The sequence below is a fragment of the Orcinus orca genome, chromosome 17 (genome assembly GCF_937001465.1).
Source record: "Orcinus orca chromosome 17, mOrcOrc1.1, whole genome shotgun sequence".
Taxonomy (NCBI): Eukaryota; Metazoa; Chordata; class Mammalia; order Artiodactyla; family Delphinidae; genus Orcinus; species Orcinus orca.
Window position 1 is genome coordinate 71230808 of NC_064575.1, and position 26247 is coordinate 71257054.

General features: G+C 51.3%; 1 protein-coding gene across 1 annotated transcript in view; it reads left to right on the forward strand.

Annotated features, from left to right (window-relative positions):
• Positions 1-1695: 1695 nt before the first annotated feature.
• ZHX2 (zinc fingers and homeoboxes 2) overlaps positions 1696-26247 on the forward strand; it is a 172975-nt gene continuing 148423 nt past the window's right edge. Inside the window, exon 1 of the mRNA XM_049700531.1 lies at positions 1696-2347. The gene's annotated coding sequence lies outside the window, so the exon portion shown is untranslated. The remainder of the gene's footprint in view (positions 2348-26247) is intronic.

Consider the following 26247-nt stretch of genomic DNA (forward strand, 5'->3'; position numbering starts at 1 on the left):
TCTTTCACTCTTCAGACACACCCTTGAGGGAAGAACAAAAAATCGGCATCCCTAAATTCCGATACTGATGGCAAGTAGATGAGGATTTTAGACGGTAGGTATCAAATGAGTTTGAGAAAGATGCGGCGCTAACTGGATCCTAGTCATACAGGAAGTTCTTAACGGAATCCTTTAAGGGCCGGCCAGGGCAGTTCGCCTCTCAGGTAGGAGAGCACCTCCCGAGAGACCCCCTCCAAGGCCAGGACCTAGTTTTATGCACCGTTAACTAACAAACAAACAAACCCTACATCAGCAGTAACGGAACAAACAGGTGCAAGCCAGTAAGACAGTTTTGCATATGAGCTATTTTTATTGCAGAAATTTCTGGGGACGCAAAGAAGGGGTTCTGTTAGAGAAATTGGAGCCCTAGGAGAGACCCTAGAAAAACTTTGTAGCTACTTTCTCCTCCTCATCCTAGGAAAAGGCCAAAAGGTCTCCAGGTGCGTTGGCCTCGCAGTCAGCCCCAGAGCCAGCCGTTTTCACCCCAGTCCCTGTCCTCGCCTCCAGCCACTCCGCCGTTCACGGCCACCTGTTGCTGCCCTCGCGCCCAGAGCCGAGTCGCAAGCCGCCGCTAGAGTTCGTTCTAATTCCCCGGAGCAAAGGCCGGCCGGGAAGCCCCGACACTCCGCCCCTGCTCATCTTCAGGGCAGGCGGGGACTCCGCTGAGCCTCCCAGCCCCAGGCTCCCGTTGTCTCCTCGCCGCGCTCGGACGTCAAAAGTGGACCCCAGACAGTATCCCCTTGTCCCCGCTTGGCTCGTGCGCGCTCACGCTCAGCTCACACCTGGGAGATGCTAACGCGCCGAGATGCCCACGGAGGAGAAACTGGTCCATCCGGGCAGGAGCGGGCGGCGCAGACAGGTTGCTCTCCGTGAGATTCCAAAGCGTCCCCTGAATCCCAGATCCCTTAGAGCTCCGCAGCTGAGCGCTGTTGCAGGAACGCCGCGCCCCAAACGCAAGCTCACGGTTGCAGAGGCCGCAGGCGAAGAGCGGCGAGATCCTGACTCGCCTTTGCTCTCAGGCGCCGGAGGGGATCCGGGGGGCGGCGGCGGTTAGGGATGCCCTCCCGCCAGGAACGCCGGAGTTCCAATTCCGAAAGAGACCCGCCTCGCTTCCGAGGGACTTCCCTGCGAGCGCCGCAGGGGTGTGCATTTCTCGAAGTCTGAGAATCCCTGCGAAAGCTGGCCCGACAAGAGTTGAAGTCAGCTCCCGGGGCGTCTGTTTGTTTATTGGCTCTTAGGGTAAAAGTTTGAGGATGTTGAACCAACCTCAGACCTGGCGCAAGCGGAAATCTCAGAATCTCTCCAGCAAAAGTCATCTAATTTCGACTCGTTATATAAGTGAGGGGCTCTTTCTTACCCTCCCTACCCCAAGCCCTCTCATTACTATTCCAGGAGTTAAATGTGTCTCACTTAAAAAAAAATTTTTTTTTTAAGTTATTATTATTTCTTTGAGTCCGAAGGCGGGAGAAAGCAGGCAGAGCCGGGGGCGCGCGGCAGCCCCACCCTCGCGCTGCCCCTTGGGCTGCGGCAGGAACGCGGGATCCCGGGTGCCGCCGGTTCAGGGCGAGCAGCCGAGCCCCGCGGTCCCTCCGTCCGCCACTCCACGTGGTCAAGATCAACAGTTTGTTGAGCTCATCAGTGACACCTTGAACTTTTCATAAAGAAAATGGGTATTGCAGCGGGAGGGTTCGGCCGCGGCCGCCGCGCCGGGTCCTGCTTAATATTCAATGATCTCGCTCGCGCCTCCCCCTCCGCCCCTCGCAGAAATTCCACCGAGTCCGTTACTGGGCTCAGACTTTTAAGTTAATTTACTGCCCTCCCCCCAACCTTGGCTAGTAACCAGCGTCTTTAGGGCTAGCTTCCCCCCCGGCTCCCGCCTGAAAATGACATTTCGCCGGCGTCTCCGGAGGGGGCTGAATTTCACTTTGTAACTTTCTGCGGAACCCGAGCCCGGGTGGCAGCTCGGGTGGTGGTATCGTATGCAAATACGCATGCTGACGTTACAGATCATGTGGGTTTTGGCGTAGATTCCCCACTGATCGAGACATTTTTTTCCCCTTTTTTTTTCCTTCTTTTTTTTTTTTTTCTTTCTTTCTAAAAATTTTGGCCACTGTTCTCCGAACGGGGGCTTCTTCTGTCTGTCTGTCTGGCAGGCTGGCTTTCCCCCTCTTTCCCACGGAGCCCGAGCCGGGCGCCCGGTGGGGAGTGGGGAGTAGGTGGGGGGAGCCAGCAGAGTTCCATTTTGGAACGCCCGTGCAGCGTCTCCGCGTTCCCAGCCCGGGTCTCCGCGTTCCCAGCCCCGGCGCAGGTAAGAAACTTCGCCCCGGCGCGGAGCACCCCCCGCCCGGCGCCGCCGGCCCCAAGCCCCGCACGCCGGGCACCGGCCACTCCAGCCCAACTTTCCCACCGCTGCCGCAGCCGCCGCCGCGGCTCCCGAAAATGTGTTGTTAATGGGACTTGGCCGGGTTTGCGATTGGAAGGGGGGGGCGGGAGGGAGGGTGCAGGCTCTTTTTGCGGGTAGGAGGAGATCAGAGGATCCAGAGGTGGGGGAGATTTTTTTTAAAGAGTTTTGATTACAAGTTTGGATCAATGGGAGGCAGACCGAGAAGGAGGAGGAGGAGGAAAAACATGTCTACGTTTCCCTATGTCGACATAAGCCACAAAAAAATATGGCGTCCGCTTTCGACAGGGCGTTACGTAGACCCGACTCTGTTTTTATTTATTTATTTCGTGGCCGGCTCCCTCCCTTCTTGGCCAAACTGCGGCGCTTTGTGCGAACGGGGCCGGTCCCGCGGGGACTCCACCGGGAAGTGGCCCCGGCTCCGCAGGGTTTGGCAGCCGGGGGGCTGCGTGTGTGTGCTCCCCTCCCTCCCCCGCTCTCCCCTCTTCTCCCCTCTCCCGGTGACGATTCGCCGTAATGTGGTGGCAGGAAGCATGACGCCGTGGGTTGAGGCTGCCTCTCCTCTCCGCGCTCCTGGTGGCTGCAGGCAGCAGGCGCGCGGCGCGGGCGGGCGGCCGCCCGCCCGAGCTACCTGCCGGGGGCCGGGCCGGAGTGCGGCGCTGTCCCCACGCCCCGCTCAGGTGCCGGGAAACCCGCGTGGGGAGGGGCGGCGGGGGACCCTGGGGACCCCCGGGCCCGGCTGCCCGCCGCCCGCGGGCCCGCGCCCGCAGCCCGCCCAAGCCCACGATCGCCCCCCGGAACGGCAGCTGGCGCTTTTCTTCTGCCCCACGAGAGGTTCATCTTTGTTGGTGTTGCGGCTCCTTTGTGGCGTCCCCAGGACTTGGTATCTTCGCCTTTGCAAACTTGCCCCTTTCCCAGCCGCTTTGCAGGAGGCTGGAAAAGGAGCGGAAAGTTGGAAACCAGTGAGCATCACAGCACCGTCCCCTCGGCCTCGTCGCTGTGCGGAGCTCGGGAGGCGGCGGCGCACGACCGGGAGGAGGAGGGTGGTGTGTTAGGCTGCGGAGAAAACTTGCCGGGGAAGCCAAGTTGTGATTTGCTCAGGCTTCCACCTGATGGATCGGCTTCAAAGCCAGTGGGGTCTCTGCCTTCAGCTATTGCCGCGATGGCCTTTTGTTTGTCTGGGAGGTGAGGGAGGAGGAAGGTGAGGAAATAATGACTTTCCCTGGACCCCTCCCCTTTGAAAGTGTCGCTGCCCAGCTTGGGCCCCAGGGATCTCCAAGTCTCTTCAGGCCCTAGAGTTCTGTCCTACCTGCTCCCTGATGATCGCCTTCTGCCTCCAAGTTAGCAGCTCCCCAAGTCTGAGGCAGGCCCAGCTGGGCAGGATTTGGGGAGCGGGCATCCCTCCCCTTCATCCCTTGGGTCGCTCAGACCTCCCACAGTTACCCTCTTAAAACACACACAAACACACACACACACACTCACACACACACTCTCCTTTATGTAGAGCAGAAATTAATGCCTGTTGAAGTGAAGAGTGAGGTTCAGAGAGCTCTTCAAGATTTCCGTCAAAAGGGGATTTTCTATTTATGAGGGCAGTTAAAGAACTTGAGTCCCGGGGCAGTGATGTCAAAAAGCATTTGGATGACAACCAAGTGGAATAAATATCTTGTAAAATGGCACGTTTAATGGTAAAAATAGATTAATGGAGCCGCCAAGTGCTTGAATGGGGCTAACATAACGGTTTCAGTTTAAAGGGAAAGTTATATCAAGCTGTATACACATCTTCTTTTAAGGCCAAAGGCGGGAAATCTACAAGTAAGATTGAAATGTGTCACCGACAATGACTGGATCCGCGATCTGTGGGAATATCATTGCTGTTTAAACACCCTGCTTTGCGATTGTTCTCATGTGCACGCGTACCTTGCGGCCAGGTTTGGTGTCAACTAAGGACCCACTTGAAGTTAACAGCTTTTAAGGGGAAAATTTGGAGGCCAGCGTTCTGGGGTAAATGGGATATATTAGCTAATCCCCGTTTAAAGGAAAATAATCAAAATGCCACAAATGTTCGTTGGCACTCAAGAAAAGTATTCTCCCAATGTAAATGCAGTGTACCTCGACATGCCAAAAGGCGACCCCACCCCAAGCGTCCCATCCACATCAGGACCATTGATTCAGTGGGATGCCATGCATTTGACAAAAACAGTAATGACGGTGTTTGATGACAATGGCTGACACTGTTTCAGTGTGCCGGGCATAATGCTGTATATTTTACATGCTTTATCATTTAATTCTCACCGTAACCCTATGAGATAAATACTATTATTATCCCAAGCTTAGTGGGGAAGAAACTTAAGCTCAGAGAGGTGAAACAAACTGACCCAAAGCCGCATGGCAAAAATCAAATTCCACGTTTGAAGCCAAGCCTTACAACACTCCAGTATAGCAGCTCCCCAGATATGGGAAGTTGTAGTTAGAATGAAAAGTGAAGGCAGAAAAGAGGGAACAGTGACCATGGCCCAGTGGTCCGAACTCAGGAATTTTCCTAGTTTTCATCTCTTAATTCATTTATTTAGCAGCTGTGTGTTGATTTATTTGTTCATTCCGCAACTGTAATATTCATCACACTAATAAAAGCCTAGAGTCATTAAGCAATTTTATATGCCAGAGACCATTCTAAGTGCTTAGGATTAAACTATTTTGTCTTCGTGACAACCCTGCGGGGTAAAGTACTGTCATCCTCTCCTTTTTATAGATGAGGAAACGGGCACGGAGAGGTTCTCTAACTTGCCCAAGACCAAACAGCTAGCAAGCAGAGTGCCAGACCCCAGAACACGCACACTCCACGTTTGCAGACAATGCACTGCTCCAGACGTTCTAGAGGTGCTGCTGAGATAGAACATCTATCTAACCTCGACGCAAAGCACTGCTCCAGACACTATGGAGACGTCAGTGAGACCAAGACCCCTTACCCTCTAGGAATTTGAGCAGCCAGCAGGCCAAATAAAGCAGGATTAAATAGGTACTAGAATTGAGAAAAGTAACTAGTGTGGAAGTACAATGAAGGGTGCAGTTCTTGTGTTCTGAGGGACCCATGGAGGATTTCCCAGAGGGGGTAGCATCAGAACTGACCCATGACTGAGGAAGAACAATGTCTGGCAGTGTGTTGGGTATCATTGAACTCACCTGTTAGCAACAGAAATCCTGCCCACCGGTGACTTAACCAGATGGGGGCTTATTTGTGTCAGACAACAAGAAAGTGGGTGGGACCATGCCTCAGCTGTACCACTGGGGACCCAGGCTCTGTCTTTCTACTCTGCCACCCGTAGAGTATAGGCCTTTGGCCCCAGGTCTGTCACCTCGTGGTAGGAAGGTGGCCACTGCATCTCCAGGCCTCACACCTGCACACCAGGAAAGGGGAAGTAGGATGAGTGAGGCACGAAGAGCATTTACCTAGTGTGGCTTTACTGTTACATTTGGAGAGGGACACCCCTCTCAGGGACTTCTGCCCTTAGCTCAACCAGAACTGTGCCACATGGCCACCCAACCCTACCAGGAAGGGGCAATGCCGTGTTTTTAGTTAGGCACATCACTGCCACGAGCAAACTGGGGTTCAGCATGTAAGGCAGAAGGGGTGAATGGAGAAACGGTTGTTGCGTTGGCAGATAAGGCGTTAGTGGCCTCAGATGAGAAGAGGAGGTTACTCCTGATGAAGTTAAAACTGCGTCCTGAGAGCTGTGTGTATTCTGGGGAGATGGAGAGGGGGATGCAGGGAAGGTTGTGCAAAGAGATGCCGCCACACTTGGGGGTGGACATAGAGGAGGTTGGCTGTTAGTCTGTAGGTACTGGGGAGCCATGGCAGGCTTCTGAGGAGGGAGCGTCAGGTGTTTGGAAGGTAAGACTGACAGCCGTGTGCGTTATGGAGATGAATCAGCTTGGTTCTTATTTGAACTAAAATGAGTTCTGGAAAGTTTCAGACCAGGGGACCAGTTCTGCCTTGGGGCAAAAAGAAGACAGCACACTAAGAAAGTGAGGGAGATTTTCTTTTAGGTCCTGCCAATAGGAATCCAAAATTAACCTGATGTCAGTCGGCTGTCACCAGGAAGTAACTAGCTCTCCTTGTGCAGTAACTCAGTGAGTGGAACTGGATACACTGGGAAGGGTACCAGTTTACTCCCCAGACGTGACGCTTGCTTTTTTCCTGACCCTCGGACTCCCCAGGCCCCACCTGCAACTCCACCACTCATCAGCAGAATAATTTTGGTCGTGACCCTTCAGTTTTGCTTTTAAAGGAGGGGATGCTATCAGAGGGCCTCCGGTCAGGTTCCCCACGCTGGATTCCTCCAGCAAGGACCAACACCCCTGATTCTCTGCTGAAGTAATAGCTTTATGATTTGGGGCTATTACATACCTCTTTAAACCTCAGTTTCCTCATCTCTAAAATGGAGATTCTTCCAGCAGCTGCCTTCTGGGTTGTTGTGAAGCTTAAGAAGAGATTTATAAAAGAGCTTAGCACAGCGCCTAACACGTGGGTTATTCTCAGTGAACATTACCTGTTATCACCATCATCTCCTCTGCCATCATAATCACTGCCGCCACCTCTAGGATGTGACTTTCTTCTCTCCTTGAGGTAATTAACATGCATGGATTCTTATCGTAGATTTCGAGACCCCAACTGTCCCCATCTCATTGCAATTCTCCTCCCTACCCCCCCTCCTCCATACACATATATGCTCATTTGTGGCAAGTCTGAGCAACTACTGACATGGAAATCTCTTCCTGAATATCACAGGGGGACCCTGGTGCAGTCTTCAGGTACTGTAATGTGCTGTGTCATGGTCAGATCCAGACAGCGCAGTTCTGAAAGGATGCTTAGCTGCTCACATATCCCTGTGGTAGACAATAAAGTGGGCATTGTTTTTGGCATTGACAAGGTAGTTTCATTTGTAGTTGAAAAAAAGAAAGTCCTCTGGATTCCCCGCCCCTACCCTACATCGAACAGGTTGGGATTTTAAGAGCATCCACCCTCAATCTGTTTCCTCTTCCTATGCTTGAAGTCATGCACTTAAGAGGGATTGATTGGCAATGGTGTGTGTGTGTGTGTGTGTGTGTGTGTGTGTGTGTGTGTGTGTGTGTCACACATACGCACATGTAACAAGCCCCCAAGGAGATAAACAGTCTTGGCAACGGTCCATCACGTTCCACCCAAACTTTAAAATGGAGTCAAAAAAAAGACCAGAGTCAGTTTTCTTGCTGACACCTCTCCTTACCCCCTGGTGAACAATTTACGTGTTAAGAGCCACAGTTCTGCACACTTTCTTCCTCTTTCTGCCCAGCTCCGGTCCCCTAGTGCTAGAAACACTTAGTAGAGATTAAATCGTATTACACAATGTTTCACTGCAACAGTATTTACCACATAAAACCTGCAGTGAATGAAACGCTTGTGCTCTTGATTCATGGGGGATCGATCTTAAGGAGTGTGACCCAGGCATTCACTGACTTCGGTTCTAAGAGGTTCAGAGTATATTTTAGGGGTGCACAGGCTTGCTTGGGATGGAAAAATGGGAAGCGTGTGCTGGGTTTACTGTCCTGGGTTTAAAGCCACTCTGGGTTCACCAGGCAGGGGGAAACCAGCCCAATCCTGCGAACCATTTGCCGTCAAGCCCCAGGCAGGGAGTGGATTCCCGTGTCTCTGGGGCATTGGAGGGTGGCCGAACTGAATTAGCTCTTTCTCTGGGAGGGAATCCTCCCTGTCGGGGGCCCAGAACAGACTCTGTGGGAGAAAGAAGGAGCCTGCTGTCAGGAAGGGCAGAGAGAAAAAGATGAATGAGATCTTCTGGGCTGGTTGGATGCCTGCAGCTGCAGCTTCTGGGCTCCAAAACATCTGCAGAAAACCAAGGAAGGACCAGAATCTACACGGAGGAGGCCGCATGCGCGCACGCATGGGCTGGGCCAACGTGATGGTTTAAATCAGTGTCGCAGAAAGCCTCAAGGAAAACACTCCTCAGCAGGGCTGACATTTGTGTCCCCCCCCGACCGCCATCTCTGCCCTGCCACAGACCCCAGCCTTGTCCACTCTGGCTGATGAGGTGGAATGAATACAGATCTCCCTGCACACCCAGACACACCACAAACACAGAGCCGCCATCCTCGGGGCAGCAACAACTTCCAACAACTGGGCACCTACCTTGTGCCAGGCGCCCTGCCGAATGCTCGCTCTCCACTGCGTCCTTCAGTGTGACCCTGAGGAACACATTGAGAGCCGTGGCGGGGCCCCATGTTAAAGACAGGAGGCCAGAGCGCTCAGATGCTTGCTCAAGGTCACAGAGAGAAGGTCGCCAAGATTCGAACTCACATCAGTCTGATTCTAAAGCCGACGCCCTTGGTCATCGCCAGGTCTTTCTGAAGTGTTCTGGAGGCCAGCTCCACCCCAGCCTGGAAGAATAATGGCGGGAGAAGGGACACTTTTAGAATGAGCTTCTGGACAGTCTGACAGCTTTTCTGCTAAAGGAGTGTAGGGGTGAGTGCACACAGGCTTACGTGCGTGTGTTCGTGCCTTTAGTCAAAACAGATCTGTGCCTGTTATCCTTAGCCCCCACACCCCACCCCCAAGACAGCCTCTATCAGTGTCTCTACCAGAACATTCTCTAGGGAGCATGGCACCCTCTCCACCCTCTCCTCCCTGGCTCCAGCGAGAAAAGGAATCCCAGTGGGCTGAAAGCTGCAGAGTTGGAGACGGTGGGAGGAGAAGCCGGGTGCTACTTTCCGGACGCTGAACAGCCATGCCAGCCAGTGGGGGAAGCAGGTAGAGAGAGCAGGCATTGGGAGGGAGGAGAATGGCTGCGTCGCTGTCTTTATACGATAAAAGAGGATCATTGTTAACTGGGAGCCCTTGAATCGTTACACGTCTGCCCGTGCTTCTCTCCAGCTGCAGGGCCATTTAGTTAAATAGCACACAGAAAACTCCTTTCAGCTGGCATTACTTTTCCCGCTGTTTTCAAAATATGAGACTGGGCTGAACTGCTCGAACGAAAAAGCCATCTCAGGCTCCCTTAGCCCCTGTGTGTACCCGGAGCCCCCACGGGACCTCCCTGGCCTGTGCAGGAGGACTTTTAGAAACTATTTTGCTTTGCATTGCACTCTTGTCTTTTTGGAAACAGCACCTTTAAGGGACTTGTACCCAGCCTGGTCAGAGCTGGATGTCACGGCCAAGGTGTTTAGGGTGGGTGGTGGCCCAGAGGGGGTAAGGAAAGGCCAGAATGACAGAGGCTGGAGGAGGGGAGATATGGACTCACAGCTGGAAGCTGGAAGAAGAGACTGCCCCCCACCCCCCCCCGGCCAAGAAATCGAGGGGAAGGGATGCTGGTGGCTCCAGGCAGGAGCGGAGAGGAACAGGGCCTCACCTAACCTGCCCTAACGGAGTGCCAAGATCGCGTTATCCTGTAGAACGGCCTGGAATTTAATTGATTCTGAGCAGGCAGTGAATTTCTACCAGAGCCACACAGCTCAGGAGAGCTGGAAGACTTCACATTGTTTCCAAGAGCAAAGGTTCCTGGGCCCACGGAGCTGAAGAGTAGAAACGGTCTGGATCACTGGTGGGTTAATGGTAGACCCTCCGAAGACAGAGGGCAGGAGTCGACACTGAAATGGGACATGGCCTGACTCCGGCACTTTTAGAAATGGGATTTATGGATCTCCTGGTAGAAAGTCTAATGTCCTCTGGCGTCCCCGGAGGGGGACGTTGGGGGGATGAGAATAATAGCATTATTATTAATTATTATTAATTATAATAATTATTAATTAATTATTAATGGTGCATTAATAGGCTCAAGGAGTGTTCTAGCAGGAAGAAAGTTGAGGGATCGCCTCATCAAGCTTAGGGGAACTGAGGCTCAGAGCAATAAGGGAATTGGCCTCAGGTTACAGGATTGTATGGCAGTGTATGGCTTTCCCTCTTCTGTACAATCTAACTCAAGGCCCTCTGTCTCCTTCGGACTCCCCTGACCAGCCAGCCCCATCACAGTACCTTCCCTCCCCCCTTCTGTTTTTCTGTCCAATCAGCACACACTCACTGAGCACCTACCAGAGGAAGAAAAGAACGTCCCTGCTCTCAGGAAGTTCACGGTCATTTGGCGCTTAGCTTTCTGACATCACAGGTGCAAAGCTGAGTGCCTTTTGTGGGCTAGCTCACAGCGCTTCTAGGAGCTATGAGGACTCTGTTATCCCAATTTCACAGATGAAGAAGCACAGAGTGGGGAAGCCCTTTGTCCAAGGTCTCTGCAAGTCAGGCAGTCCTCCACCACACCTGCTGCTCTTAAGGCAGGGGCACATGCAGCTTCTCCTACCCTCTGTGCACCTGCAGCTCCAGCGAGAGGGCTGGGGCCCCTCCCCCACTGATTAGCGCAGAGGGCGGAGTCACCAGCCGGCACTGAGGATGACACAAGGATGGGTGTGCATTCAGGGCCTGACAAAGGGCCTTCTTATGCGTGGGGGGTTTTCCCAAGGTATTGAATGTCAACTGTGTGTAGGCCCCACACACCCTTAACACCATAGCCCAGGTCATTTGTGTGGCAATCCTGCTAAGCAGATAGTGGGAAGGGCAGAGCCGGAACTCCAGCACAGGTCTGTGCAATCCCAGACCGGATCAGTTTTAGCCACATCAGGCAGGCATGCCTCAGCTAGAAGTCGCTGATTGGGGAGTCCTGTGTGGGCCGGGGCAGGTCACTTAGGGACACAGAATCACAGGTGGCAGCCCAGTTTAGTTTCCCAAAGGTCTCCATAAAACTAAAGGAACTATGAGGCACTTTAGGCAACTTTCAGTTGAGCAACAGATACTTATTTGAGTATAATAAGAAGTCCCAAGTGCCAGGCCCTGTGCATCTCTGTAGCATAGATATTAGCATTAGTCACCATCTAAAAAAATAGCTTGAGAAGTAACTTACATACCTTCAAATGCACCCATTTAAAGTGTACAGTTAACTTTCTGTATATTTACAGAGGTATGCATTCATCACCACAGTCTAATTTCAGAACATTTCCATCACCCCAGAAAGAGGTCCTGTGCCCGTTGACAGTCACTCTCCATCCCCATCTCCCACCCTCTCTCCCACAGCCCTCGGCAACAACGGATTAGACTTTCTGTCTTTATATATTTGCCTTTACTGACATTTCCTATGGAAGGAATTGTATAACATGGGGTCTTTCATGTGCTGCTTTCACTTGGCATGTTTTTGATGTTCATCCATGTTATAGCATGCGTCAGTACTTCATTGTTTCATGGCTAAGTAATATTCCATCGTATGGCTAGACCACAGGTATTAGTGTGCTGGGGCTGCCATCGCCACATACCGCAGACTGGGTGGCTTAAAGAACAGACGTCTCACAGTTCTGGAGGCTGGAAGTCCAGATTCAATGTGTCTGCAGGTTTGATTGCTGTTGAGGTCTCTCTCCTTGGCTTGGAGAAGGCTACCTTCTTACTGTGTCCTCACATGGTCTTTTCTCTGTGTACGTGCCTCCCTGGTGTCTCTTTTTGTGTTCAGTTTCCTCTTCTTGTAAGGATACCAGTCGGATTGGACTAGGGTCCACCCTAACAGCTTCATTTTCGCTTAATCACCTCCTTAAAGGCCTTGACTCCAGATACAGTCACCTTCTGGGGTTAGGGCTTCAACAAAAGAATTTGGGCAGAACACAATTCATATCATACCACAGTGGTGTCATGGGCTGTTTTGTTTATCCATTGACCTGCTGATGGGCAATTGGGTTGTTTCTACGTCTTAGCCATTGTAATAATGCTGCTGTGAACATTCGTGTGCAGTCTCTGTGTGGACGTGTGTTTTCATCTCTTAGGGAGATTTCTAGGAGTGGAATTGCTGGGTTTTGTGTTTAACTTTTTGAGAAACTTCCAAACTGTTCTCCTGGCTGTTTCCACTTTATATTCCCACCAGCAGCGTATGGGGATTCTGATTCCTCCATATCTTCGCCAACCCTTGGCATTGTCATAAGGTCCATTTTCCGGGTGAGGAAACTGAGGCACTGAACGGGGAAGGTCAATCACAGGGTTAGAGAGCAGAGGAGCAGGCTTCACACACACACACACACACACCAGTTTGACCAGCTCCCTACCCGGGTCCAGGACCGGTTAGCAAGTGAGGCACCCAGTGTGTGAAACCTAAGACAGTGTTTGCTCTCAAGGTCAGCAAGTGCAGGCTTGGCACCTGAGAGAGAGTAAAAGTGCCTCCTTAAATTTCACATCCTGGGTGCCTAGTTTGCCCCTTACCTCACCCTTGCCCTGGCCCTGCAGCCACCCTGCTCCTTGTGTGTAGGGCACTGTGCTCCGTGTTGGGGGGATGGGAGCGAGGGTCGGGACAGAAAATCAAGCCACCACCCCTTCCCCGGAGGGGCCCTCAGTCTGGCTGGAGAATGTGTGCATTTGCAACCACACACAGCGAGCCTAGCTGGACCTGCAGAGGCAGAATCCCTGCTCACAGGGCTGCTGTGCAGATTTCAGGGGAACCTGAATACCTGTGAGGAACTTAGCACAGCGCCCGACACCCAGGCAGTGCCTCAGAAGTGCTGACTGGCACTAGCCTCGGACCTGTGTGTCATGAGGCTGCCTCTGAGTCACGGGAGTTTGAGGGATGTCCTGATGCTTTGGATCTGTGACTGGGAGCCTCATCCCCACCCCACAGAAGAGCCGTCACCCAGTGACCAAGCAGTGGCCAGAGATGAAGGAAACTGGCCATCTGCGCCCTCCTCAGACCTGCTAAGCCTGTCCTGGGAATGGCGGGTCCGTCCACAGAGCCCAACACTAGCTCTCTTTCAACTCACGGGTGTCCCCGGTCGGGCTGTAGACACTCCAGGTCTGGCTCTGTTACCTCCAAAGCCAGAGTGCAATTCCTGTGCTCCCAGACTGAGAAAAGACCTAGTGGATAATACTGGTGGGGGTCAAGGTGAGCCAGGGAAGGAATGGCCTTGGGTCCTTTGTGCTGAGTTGACAGTCCCCTGGTTTTCCCCAGATGGGTGAAGGGGCCCTGTCGGTGGCCTGGGTTGTAAACACCTCAGCCTGCTGGTCTTTCAGGGTTGGAGAGGGGTGCACTGACTGATCCTGGTAGGAGATTCGGGGAATCAATTTCAAGATGTCTGTGTACAGAAGACGTTTCAGTTACAAAAATGATAGAAATGGTGCTCGGCTTGGTCAGAGGCCACGTAGATTCTGTATGTGGCTTAAAGCGGACCCACCTCTCTTAATAACTGAAGCTCAGTGGTCTTGCCTCAGGGGAAGGCGGCTTGCTGGCAGAACCACAGGACCGAAGGCATTCAGACCTCCCGGCTGGTGCCCTCCCCAGCCCTGCGCACACACCGTGCCTGCCACACACCTGCTGGCACACTGAGCACGGGCAGTCCGTGCTGCAGGGTCACCGTGTGCCTCACCGGTGGCCTCAGGTGTGTTCTGACACCATGACAAGACCTCAGACTTGCGGGACATGAGGGCTTTACACTTTAACCCCCACACACCCCACCTCAGCCCCTGCCACCTGAACCCCTAGCTCTGGCTGAGTGGTGGCTCAATAAATCATTGTTTAATTGATAAACAGAATCGAATAAAAGAGAATCTGTGTGTGTTGAAATAGGAAGAGGGAGTCATGATGGGCTACCCAGAAGTGAACAGGAACTCTTCCAGAGTTGATTTTTTTGCATCTGTTTTTTTTCAATAAGAGGGGGATGGAGGAAGTTATCAGAAGGAATATATGTCGTGGCATCTGTCACCATTCTCTCCCTGCCTCCATGCCACTGACGTGTGGTTCAAAAATACGAAATCTGATCATGCCCAGGAGTCATAAACCCAAATGCTTTTAGGGGCCTTGCACGTAGCAGAAACAAGTAAAGGGGTCAAGCGTAGGACATTAGGGAGTGGTGGGGAGTGGGTCAAAGGAGAAAGCATATGTCCAGTCTAAAGCACCCAAAATCAAAAAATTTTAAGTGAGCTTTCCTGTCCATTCCAAGGACTGCTGCTTAGTAACTTCTAACCCATAGAATCAAGTCCAGATTCCTGAGCCTGGCGTGGCAGCTCTTTGAGAGCCGACCTCTACCTACCAGACGTATTTTGCCATAACCTCTTCCTCTGCTCTGCCATGTGTCCCACACTTCAGCCATTCAAGGCTGACCCCTAAACCCCACATGTGCCATCCTCTCTCCCTTTTCTTTCCTTTTCCACACGTAGGTCCTTCTCCCTGGAAGACTCATCCTCCAGACTTAGCAAAATCTACTCATTCCTGCTAGAGAGATACTTGCTCTCCCCTCCGAGAGGCTAGTATGCCATGGAAATAGCCACTTAGAAATCTTAGCACATGGATTTTGATCTGTTTGCACGTCTGTCTCTGTGAAAAGCTGTGGACCACCCCTGCGCTCCAAGGGAGACTGTCCTCTTTGTCTTCGTGTTCCCAGCACCCTCCCAGGGCTGGCCCACTGAGTAGGTTCAAAATGAGCGTCTCTCTCGAGTGACTGGATGGTTCTACAAATGAGTAAATGATTCTTTCTCCAGAGCCTGTTTGGGAGCCTGTGTTCTGGGTCAGCACTAGGTAGTTAAATAGGAGCTGCTGCCCGCTGCTGCCCCTGGTGGCTGGTCCTTGCCAGTGCCTGGAAGGACAGTCACTGGACCATTTCGTCACAGGAAGCCAGCAAGGAGGCTTCCGTCCCAGGCTGCCTTTGTCCCAGGGTTGGGGCCTCTGGGCCAGATTCTGCTGATCTGCCTGCCTCCCTGGCTCAGCCCCACTACCTTGTCTGGACATCTGGCCTCTGTGTGCATCCTGGGTCTACTTCCTCCCTCTGACTTGGCTGTAGCCTCTGTTTCCTTCCGGGAACACTGGGTCCACCTTCCTGTGTGGCACCCAGAGCAATATCACAGGTGGCATTGCAGAATCTTTCTACCAATTCTAATGGTAAATTTTTTATTTTTTTATTTTTGGCCAAGTCTGAACTTGAGACCAAACTCTAAAGGTGGTAGGAAAGAAGGACACACGTTGATTGAGTGCCTGATGCATGCCAACCATTGAACCAAGCATACTGTATTCTCTACCTTGTCTTATTTTATTTCATTCCCCCAACAACCCCAGTTGGTAGAAATTTTTATACCCATTCTACATATGAGGAAATTGAGGCTTTATGAAATTAACTGGATTTAAAGGCAGGCCCAAGTGACATCAGAGCCCAGTACTTGCCACATTGCAGAGCTGGCATGTAAGTTAAAGGTTATTAAAACTCTGTGTTAAGTGCTTTAGTGAGTGGGATACAGAGTTTACTATTTTGATGTAAAAGGTTGCATGGCTAGAATGAGTAACAAAGGCATCTTTTCTCTTTCCCTTAGAAGGTGCTTCCTGGCACTAATACAGCTTCTTATTCTCAAGATACTTGTCCTCTTACAGTTTTGGCGCCAAATACTTTTCCTCTGGGGCGGAAAGAAAAAAAAAACTTGTCACAAGAGAGATGGCCAATTGACTATGAGATTACAATCGTGTGTGTGTGTGTGTGTGTGTGGAATAGAGAATAACTGGCTATTCTGTGACAAACATGCATAAACCCTCTGGAACAGGCACTGAATAAGATGTATGAGTAGTCAGCTTAGGCTAAGCTATGATGCAGTGACAAGTAAACCCTGATATCCTAGTGGCTTAACCAAGCAAGGATTATTTTTTACTTTCATGAAATTCACTGAAGGACAAGAGCTCTTCAAGGTAGCTATGACTTAAGGATCCAGGCAGGCTAAATTTTTTTAAAATATTTATTTATTTATTTGGTTGCACCGGGTCTTAGTTGTGTCTTGCGGGCTCCTTAGTTGTGGCATGTGAACTCTTAGTTGTGGCATGCATACGGGATCTAGTTCCCTGACCAGGGATAGAACCCGGGCCCCCTGCACTGGGATCGCGGAGTCTTATCCACTGCTCCACCAGGGAAGTCCCCAGGCTAAACTTTTTAGCCACGTCATTTCAAAGAATCGGCTTTCAGGCTGCTAAAGAGGAAAACAAAATCAAAGGGTCACATACACACTCTTTAAACATGTCACTTCTGCTCACATGACCCAGCCTAATGGCAAGGAGCCTGGAAAAACGTGGTGGAGCACGTGGATGTCTGTCGAGTAGGACATGTCTCTGTATCCAGCCACATCCTGGGCTGACGGACTGTGCTGCTTCTCGGCCTCGCTGAGTCTCAGGGAGTGAAGAGGACCAGTGGCAAAGCCCAGATCTGAATAAAACTTCCTGCCACTTAGTCCAGCGTCACTTTTTGCTCTAAGGACAGTGTCCAGTTGTCCTGCCCAGTGGTATGTGGGGAAGGGGTCCTGAGGATCCGAAAGACCATCAAATGTGCAAGTTAATTTTTTGCAGCATTTTTACCTTTCTTACATTTTGTAGAGTACCATTCCAGTTTGGTCCTGCCTCGAGCAGCCATAAAGGAAATTAAAATTTTATGAGGCCCTAATCACTGCCAAGCACCAATGACGCTGAGCACAGGAGTAACTCTAATGGCTGGTATTGACCACAAGCAAGTGTGCACTGTGCCAGGTGGAGTCTCAGCACTAGTGGATTCATTTATATATTCCACCCACCTGCCCTCGGACGGCCTGACCGTTCCTTTCCTCCTGAGAGAGGCCTGATTATTTGCATGTAATAAATGAGGAAACTGAGGCTCAGCGAGGTGAAGGAACACAGCTAGGAAGGGGCAGAGCTCGGCTTCCCTGGCAGGTCTAGCTGATTCTAAACCCAACACTTGATTTGTGAGGTTGGGAGTATGTAGGGGATGCAGAAAAGGCCAGGGATTAAATACTAGTGTCATTAAGGTAAGTAGTTGAAAGGTTTTTGTGGATTCAGCTATGCCTATACATTCCGGGGGTGGAGGGAGTGTCAGAAGTGTTCTGAGTGTTGGACACTTTGTTGATTCATACAAGAAGTGTTCCACCTCCTACTACAGGCACCCTGCTAAATGCTACAGTGGTGAACAAGATGCTGCTTCAGTCTAGATATGTTTCTTTCTCTATGGAACTTTCTACATTTTTTAAATGACCTTGCAAAGTAACTTAAGAACCTTGATCCCAGCACCCTGCCCAGGAATGGTCCTGTGTTTGAATCTTAACTCTGAAAACATTGCACGTGGCCCCTGAGCTCTACTCGGAAAATAAGGACCCTCTTCAACCAACGTATCCCATAATTAACCAGCCAAGCGTTTGTTGGTTATCACCTTTGCATAGTTCCTGTCTTGAACAGTCAGCCAACCAATATTATTGTCAACCTCCAAGATCACCTAGTCCAACCCTCTGAGGTTTTATAGGAGAGGAAACCCAGGCTCTCCCTGGGGCGTGAAAGGCCCAAGGCCCCTCTGCTACTATAAAAGGTTTCAATATCTAAGCTGGCTCCAGGACAACAAACTGCATCAGTGGTGCAAAAAGTGCGCCTCTCTCTACACTTACATTCGGGAATGTTAAGGATGCAGTGTTTTGGGAATTCCCTGGTGGTCTAGTGGTTAGGGCCCCGCGCTTCCACTGCAGCATGCACAGGTCCTATCCCAGGTTCTATCCCTGGTCGGGGAACTAAAACCCTGCATGACCTGTGGTGCAGCCAAAGAAAAAAAAGGATACAGTGTTTCGCCTCTCTAAGCTCTTAACACCTTGCCCATATGCCTTTCCACCCCCCCAGAGCGCCCAGGGCAGGAGAGCTGACAGGTTCTTCTCCCCACCCAACTCCTAGGTTTTGGGGGGGACTGGGGAGGTGGTGAAGGCTGCAGCCAGCCTCCCCTCCATCACAGAAGGTAAAGGACACACACGATGTCAAGTACTAGCAATGGGAACCGGGCTAGAGCCCTGTGCTTTTCGCTTGGGCTTCACTATTTTCTTGTTTGATTTGCAGTATTAGAATTTCATGCCGAGTTCTCTGACCAAGCTAATCATTTCATACTGGGGGATGGGGGGTACAGGTGGAAGAGATATAAATCCAAAGAAGTCTATTAAATATCATTTTGGTGAACTTCACATATTGTAGCTGGTTTGGTGCCCAGAATATACTGGTGTGACTTGATTATCTCCACGAAGTAGAGGCCTTGGTTGTGGTGGTGCTGGTCATCGAGGAGGGAGCAGGCCAGTGCCCAGTCTTTCTGATTATGAGAAACTCTCAGTCTCAGTGACCCCGCTGGACCCTGAGGTGTAGTCAGCTTCTTCTTTCCAAGCTTCTGGAAGAGTCCCATCCACCTGCATGCCACCAACCCTCTGCCTTTGCTTTGCACGAATAACAGCAATTGCATTTACTTTAGAGAAAAAGAAAATGCTTCTGGTTTTTCCTAGCTGGTCTGGTACAGCTAGAGTCTGTCTATCTTGCAGTTCAGGTGACCTTGACGACAGACGACACTAGTCACCATTAGGTCCCTTTCATCCCAGCCCCATCCCATGCTGCCCTCTTCCCCTGTCCTGGGTTCACATGGTACCGGTTACCAGGGTCATGGTGGCCGCCAGCTTTTCTGCTCTGCTAGACGCCCATGGATGAAGCCGGTGCTGGGCCTGCAACCCTTGGCTTCTGCAAAAACAGTGGGAGGGAGACAGCACAGTGAGCCCCCGGGCTGTTGTGGCCACCCCTTGTGCTCAGTAAATATTTGTGGAATTCCTGAGGCAGGCAGCACCAATGGACCCACAGTGACCCTCATCCAGGAGGCAAGCTGTTGGAGATTTGGCACTCGGTCATTTGTTCTGGCAACGGATGAAACATCTTTGCACCACATGCTCTCGGTAACCCTAAATGCAGGTTAACAGTGAATGCTTGCGTTAGTCATGAGAATAGCTGGTGGTCACTTAAGAGCAGAGTCTTTTCCCAAGGGGGAGGGGGAATGAAAATCCTATTAAAATCCAGGAGCTAAAGAACAAAGAATGTGTTTTGTTTTGTTTTGTTTCCTCCTTTCAAAACCATGTGGGAGGTTTGCCTGAAAGACTTATAAAAACAAAACAAAAACCTACAACTGGAAGTTATATCATGTGTAGACAGGTGCACGCACACACACAAACAGAGCTAAAACAGCACAGCTGGAAAGTTTAATATTTGTGAGTCTTTTGTTTGCCAATGCAAAGGTATTTGTATCCAACTTTAACGCAGAAAGCATACGTTAAGGGCTTCCCTGGTGGTGCAGTGGTTGAGAGTCCGCCTGCCGATGCAGGGGACGCGGGTTCGGGCCCCGGTCCAGGAAGATCCCACATGCCGCGGAGTGGCTGGGCCCGTGAGCCACGGCCGCTGGGCCTGCACGTCCGGAGCCTGTGCTCCACAACGGGAGAGGCCACAACAGTGAGAGGCCCGCGTACCGCAAAAAAAAAAAAAAAAAAAAAAATGTTAAGTCTGATGGTCTGTTTTGTAAGTTCCGTGCTGTAGACCTCCAACTCTGTAAACCAAGGCTTTCAACGAATGAAAAGACTATACGTTTGTGTGGTGTTTGTTGAAAATAACAACACACAGAAAAATTCCTGCTCCTGGGTTTGCAGAGAGGGTGTATTTATTGCAAATTAGCTACTTCATTCTGGCTATCTGGAATAAAACTCTCAGGGCATAGTGGGCAAATTATCATTTTTAGTAAAATAATTACTTAATTAAATGTATTCCTGCAAAGTTCCCATAATGCCCTTTCCTGTGAGATGGAGTTTCGTAAGTTGGGTCTGACAGCTTTCCTCATGAGCAGGATTTTGACATGGGGCTTCCATCTGGGGACTCTGGGAGCACAGGGGAATGTTTTCAGCTCAGATGAGAACTCTGTAGACTAGGGAAGCAGAGGTGCTCAGTAGCGCCCTCCTGACCCCAGATGCGCGTTTGGAGGAAGATGGCTGCCAGTTCTGGGCAATCTCTGTCTTTCCGTTTGAATGAGTCGACGTGGAACTTTTCCACTCTTCTGGAATAAGTATGTGTCCTGAAAGAAATTCTATACACAGGCGGGGGTCAGGAGGCCTGGGGTCTCCCAGCTCATCCACCCACTGCCTGCTGACTTGGAGGGCGTCCTTCGCCCCCTCTCTGGCTTCAGTGTCCCCGCTTGTAAAGTGGACGTGGCCTCACGGGCTTGGAGTGACTTTTCCTCCCAGTGGTCTGTTGGCTGGGTTCGCTCTGTCCGCTCCAGGCTGGCAGGACTTCTGCAGGTTGGGCTGCTTGTCAGAGGCCTGCTGACACCCAGCTGCCTCAGAGGAGCCTGTTGACTCAGATCTTTCTGGAAGCCTTGTACAAAAGCACTCGTCTCTCCAGCGAAATTGCCCACGGAACTGGTATGACGGTTCCTTGGAAAGCCCACGTGGTGTTGAGCAAGCAGGCTGCTGTGTGCAGCTCCCAAGGCAATGGGCCTGGGGCTGATTTACAGGGAAGAAACGAGAAAGGGAAAGAGAAGGGCAGCTCGTGGCGGGTGGACGGGGTCTGGCAGGTTCTCGGGGCCCATCGCCTGCTGGAAAAGTTAATGCCGTCTCGGTGAGGGTGAGGGGGGCAGAGCTGGCCGGGCTGCCCTCCCAGCCCTCGGCCGCTGGAATGCCATGTTTATTTACGGCTCTGGGGATCCTTGTTTCTCTTGGGAAATCACTTCTTCCAGGGCTGCAGGAGGCTGGCAGCATGTCTCCAAAGCAATCTCCCTTCCCCTCCAGTTAGAGCTTTTGGGGACCAGGGGGTGGCAGCGGGAGATGCTTTAGGAGAAGAGGACAAAGTGAGCCTGCAGGTGGTGGCGGGACTCTGAGTGGTCAGCCCGTATGAACGCCCTCTCCTTCCCCCTTTCCGGTTCTGAGCCTGGGAAGAAGGGGGTGGGGACTCAGGGCTGTGGGCACTTAAAAGTGAAAGCAGCCAAGCACAGCCACCGGATTTCCCTCTCCCTTCCCCCTCCCCGCCCAGCAAGCAACCCCCAAATGGCACCCGGAGCAGAGGTGGGAGCGCTCTTAGGTTAGTAGGTGGCGTGAGCCAGACTTGGCGGTTTAACCATCTGGCGTCTTTCTGTGTGAAGCTGTAACGGTGGCTCTGGGCCCACCTCACACTCAGCGCTCCGCGTCACTTCCTCCAGGGACTTGCGCTGGAGCTCGGTCTCGGCCCTCCTGTCACCTCCACGGGGAGGCCTTCCCTGGAGCGGTCCCTACTCCCCGTTCCTCCAGACCAGGATTTCTCGATCTCACCACTGCTGACACTTGGGGATGGCTGAGTCTTTGTTGTGCAGGGCTGTTCCGTGCATCACAGGGTGCCCAGAAGCATCCCTGGCCTCGACCCGCCAGATGCCGGTAGCGCCTTCCCTCCAGTTCCCTCCAAAAACATCTCCAGATATTGCCAGATGTCTCCATGGGGGCAGAATTGTCCCATCCTTCCCCCCCCCTCTACTGAGAGCCACTGGCTAAGTCACATCCTCTGTTTTATCTTCATCTCGGCCTTCTTCACTCTCTGAAAGGATCTTACTTTTTCTTCACTTGATCTGTCTGGTGCACAGCCCAGCAGCACAGTATATTCACCTGAGAAGTTTTTTAAAAATCCCACTGCCCAGCCCTACCCCCAAATAATTCAATTAGAATCTCTGGAGTCTAGGGACATGCTCATTTTAAAAGCTTCCCAGGGCTTCCCTGGTGGCGCAGTGGTTGAGAGTCCGTCTGCCGATGCAGGGGACACGGGTTCGTGCCCCGGTCTGGGAAGATCCCACATGCCGCCGAGTGGCTGGGCCCGTGAGCCATGGCCGCTGAGCCTGCGCGTCCGGAGCCTGTGCTCCGCAGCGGGAGAGGCCACAACAGTGAGACGCCCGCGTACCGCAAAAAAAAAAAAAAAAAAAGCTTCCCAGATTCGTCTGCTGGGCAGCCTGGCTTGAGGATCACTGCTCTCTCCCCACCGGAGGGTGAGGTGCCGCCTGAGGGAGGAACATGGCTCCGTGGCCACAGTTATGTTGTTAGAAGGGCATCTGGTGCATAGTGGGGACTCAGAACTGAGATTGCACGAATGAACAAATGCTCAGAAAACCCATCGTCAGCGGTGGATGGTTTTGGTAGGGATTCTTTCATTTTTATCGTTCATTCAACAAACATTCATGAAGTGCTTGCTCTGTGCCAGGTGAGGTGCTAAATGCAGGGGATGCAAAGTTGAGTAAAACGTGACCCCCATCTTTTAGGCGCCTCCAGTCCCCTGGGAGGCACAAATATGCAAAGACACAGGGTTGCCCGTATCATGAGATCATTGCTAGACTGGAGGTCTGTGGACAGCAATTAGCGCATAGAATAAGCAGTTCCTTAAAAGACACTAGAAAAGCACCTAGTTTCTCTCCATGAAGTGTTTTACTTACATTTTCACACTTGAACATCATCAACCATGCACAGTAGGTGTGGCCCCCATTTCCCAGCTGAGCAAACTGAGGTGTTACATAACTTCCCATAGGGGTCACCTGCCTATGTGTGGCCCAGCCTGGACTCAAACCCAGGTCTGCCTCTCTCAAAAGCCCACATTCTTCCCAGCATACGATGCTGCATCCAGAGCTGAGGCTAGAACACAGGATCCTGGATTTGCTTGTGCACACAACCGGCACGTAAAATCAATCCCACTTCTGCCGTTACCCAGCCATTGAGTCTGTGTTTTCTGCCCCTGAAAGCGTATCCCTGAAGACCCTTTATTCTGTGCTCTTTCATTCTGTGAAACCAAGAGTCAGACTGTCTTAGTCTGGGTTCCCCAGAAGCAGACCCCAAGACAAAGATCCAGGCGCACGTCGTTTATCTGAGAAGTGAAGGAAACTGGTGGGTGAGCCAGGAAGTGAGACGGGGATGAGAAGGTAGCAAGACATGGAGCATTTTCAAGGAAGTTATCACAGTGGGCAGCTGGGACTTAATCCCACGGGGACCTCCGGCCACCTGTTGGCTGAGACAGGTATGGTACTTTCTCACCAGCTTCCATCAGCCGCGGCTGTGGGCTGCTCCCTGAGGGGCCGGATTCTCCTGTGCTTCCAGCCTGCCGCCCAGGAAGCAAAGTGGGCCTGAAACCAGGGAGAGCCCCCAAGCGAGAAAACCCAGGTGTCGGCAGTTGGAAGCCAGGCCACCATGCACTGGAGCGGGAAGGGCAGGGGGATGTGGGCGGGGCATGGGCAGCGTCTGCTCAGAGTCAGAGGAACAGCTCTCCACTCGAGTTCGCTCTGTTACTTTGCAGTCTCATTCACTGAGCCACCAATTGTATGCAGAGCTCCATGATAGGTTTGAAATAGAAAGACGTTCTGTCCTGACCGAGCTGGCCATCGTGGACAGATGAGCAGAGCACCTCCTGTTCAAGCATCAGCACTGAAACGTCTGAGTCCCAGCCCCTCAGCTCAGCATCCATGCTTCTTCATCATCAGGGCCCAAAGCCTTCTCCCGTCATTACCTCCCCCTCGAGCTCTCTGCTCCAGGATTTTTGAACTCTTGCAGCTCCTGAAGAAGCTCCTTCTCTCTGACTCTCCTCCCTCTGGACCTTTACACCTTCCAGTATCTCTCCCTCCAGAGTAACTCCCCCTCTTTATGAGTCAGGTTAATATCACCTCCTCTGGGAAGCCATCTCTGACTAACACTCCAATCCCGGATGCCCTTGGTTTTTTGTCAGGTTCACTGTTCTTATTCCTATCAGTGTCGTCATCTCTGCAAGACTGTCCTCACCTCTTGTCTGTAAGCTTGGGGGATGTCGGGGATGCCTGTGTCATTTTCACTGGGCATTAAAGCCGGGCCTGGGTATGAACACTACGCCTGAAGCTGAAACTCAGCTCAACTACTTCCTAACTGTGGGGCTTGGGTGGACTTTAAACCTCAGTTTTCCTATCTTTAGAAATGGGCACAATAATGCTTCTTTCACAGGGGCGTTGCAAAGCATTAGAGAAAGTTCATGAAAACTACCTAGAACACAGTATGTACAGGTGTCTGAGTTAGGGTCCCAGCAGGTAATGAGGAGGTAAGGGGAGCTAATGAATGGACTACTGACAGTGGGGTGGGCAGGGTTAAACAGAGCCAACAAGACCTGCGGAAGCCCCGGGTTAGCAACAGCTGAAGGCTTTGTCTCCCCTATAACTGAAGGGGCAAGAGGCCACTGGAACTCAAGAGAGGGGTAGCTGGAGCAGAGTAGCTGTCCCATAAGATAATAAGGAGTAAGAACTAACGTTTACTGTGTGCCGACTATGGCCAGCACTGTTCTAAACCCATTAATTCATTTAAGCCATATTTATGGGGTAAGTATTACTATTTGACCCATTTGGCAGATGGGAAAGCTGAGGCACAGATTCTTTTTTTTTTTCTGGGTCCCACAGTGGTGGTGGGACCTCACTCTCCTTTGACCCTCTGATCTCACGCTGGTCCCTCTCAGTGGTAGAACTCACCTGGGTGTAGAGGGTGAGGACCCCCACTGAAACAGTCCATGGGAGTCACAGAGCAGAGTGGAGAAGGGTGGAGAGTGGATCTGCAGAGCAAAGGGAGGCGATCCAGCACAATAGGCGATTGGTAAGTAGGAGTGCGGTTGCTACTGCTCCTACTATTATTGTCATTGGATCATCAAAGCATGGGGCCATGCCTGGCTCCAGGGTGGGCTCAGATATTTTCCAGTGGAATGAACGAACCACTGTCCTGTTAACTACAAATGATAGCAACATCAATCAGGCCCTGAAGAGCATATTTATTGAGTCATGTAATTGAAAATATCATCCCTTTATGCTTCTGGTAATATAGGAAATAGTTCACTGCTAAGAGTTTAAATACTATCACATGCTTGACTCAGTGAATTCTTTTTGACATTTTTTCAGGATTTTCAGACTATATGAGAAGGAAAGCAAAACACTACCATCAGTGTTATAGGCAGAAATAGAAAAGTAGGTTTTTCCATTCAGGTTGAAACGTTAAGCACTTGGTGGTGGCCTTTGAATTTAAGTTGAGAATTTCACACTTCTGCCTGAGACCACCCAACCTGGAAACCACAGGTGAGGCCCTGCGCAGTGGGCTCCACATGGTCAGGAGGGAGGTTGTGGTGCCAATACACAGGGCATAAGGCTGACAGGGTACAGGAGGCCGGGATGGCCACCTAAGGCTCAGGAATAACAGCTGACATTCACTGTGTGCTTTCATGGGCCAGGTCTTGTCCTGAGATGTTACACGAGTTTACTCATTCAGTTCCCATAACTATCTTCTAGGGTGGGTTCTGTTAGTAGCCCCATTTTGCAGATGAGGGAACTGAGGCCCAGGGAGACTAAGTAATTTGCCCAAGGTCATCAGGTGGTAAGTGGAAGACCCCTAATTCAAGTCCAGAGTCTGACTCGGGAGACCTTCTTTCAACTGCAGTGCTAATCGCCTCTCTGTTAGAGAGTGGTGGAACTGAGGCCTGGCTTCAGCCGTCTTATTGTTCAAACGAGGCTTAGAGAGGTACAGTGATTTGTCCAAAGGCACCCAGCCTTGCTAGCAAGAGAGTTCAAATGGGTCTTCATGACTGCTTCTGACTCTGAACCATCCTGTCCCCTTGGGCAGGTCACTCACCTTGTTTTCCATTTACTTGCTCATCTGTAAAATGGGACTAATAGTTATACCTTTAAATACTCCTAAGAGACACGGTCATTTCTGCCCTGACTCCTCTTGGATATGAGGACCACATATGACATATATGGACACCTCAGGTAAACTGCAAGGGGCTAGGCAACAATGAAAACAGTACTGATAAATAACAATAACATGTCTGGAGCCCTGGTTCTGATCAGCAGAGTTCAAAGCTCTCATCTGTTAGCCCCGTCATTATCGTTCATAATCCGTAATTCTCACCACACGCCTTCTGGTTTTACAGTTGAATAATCAGTTACAGAGAAGGGAATAACTT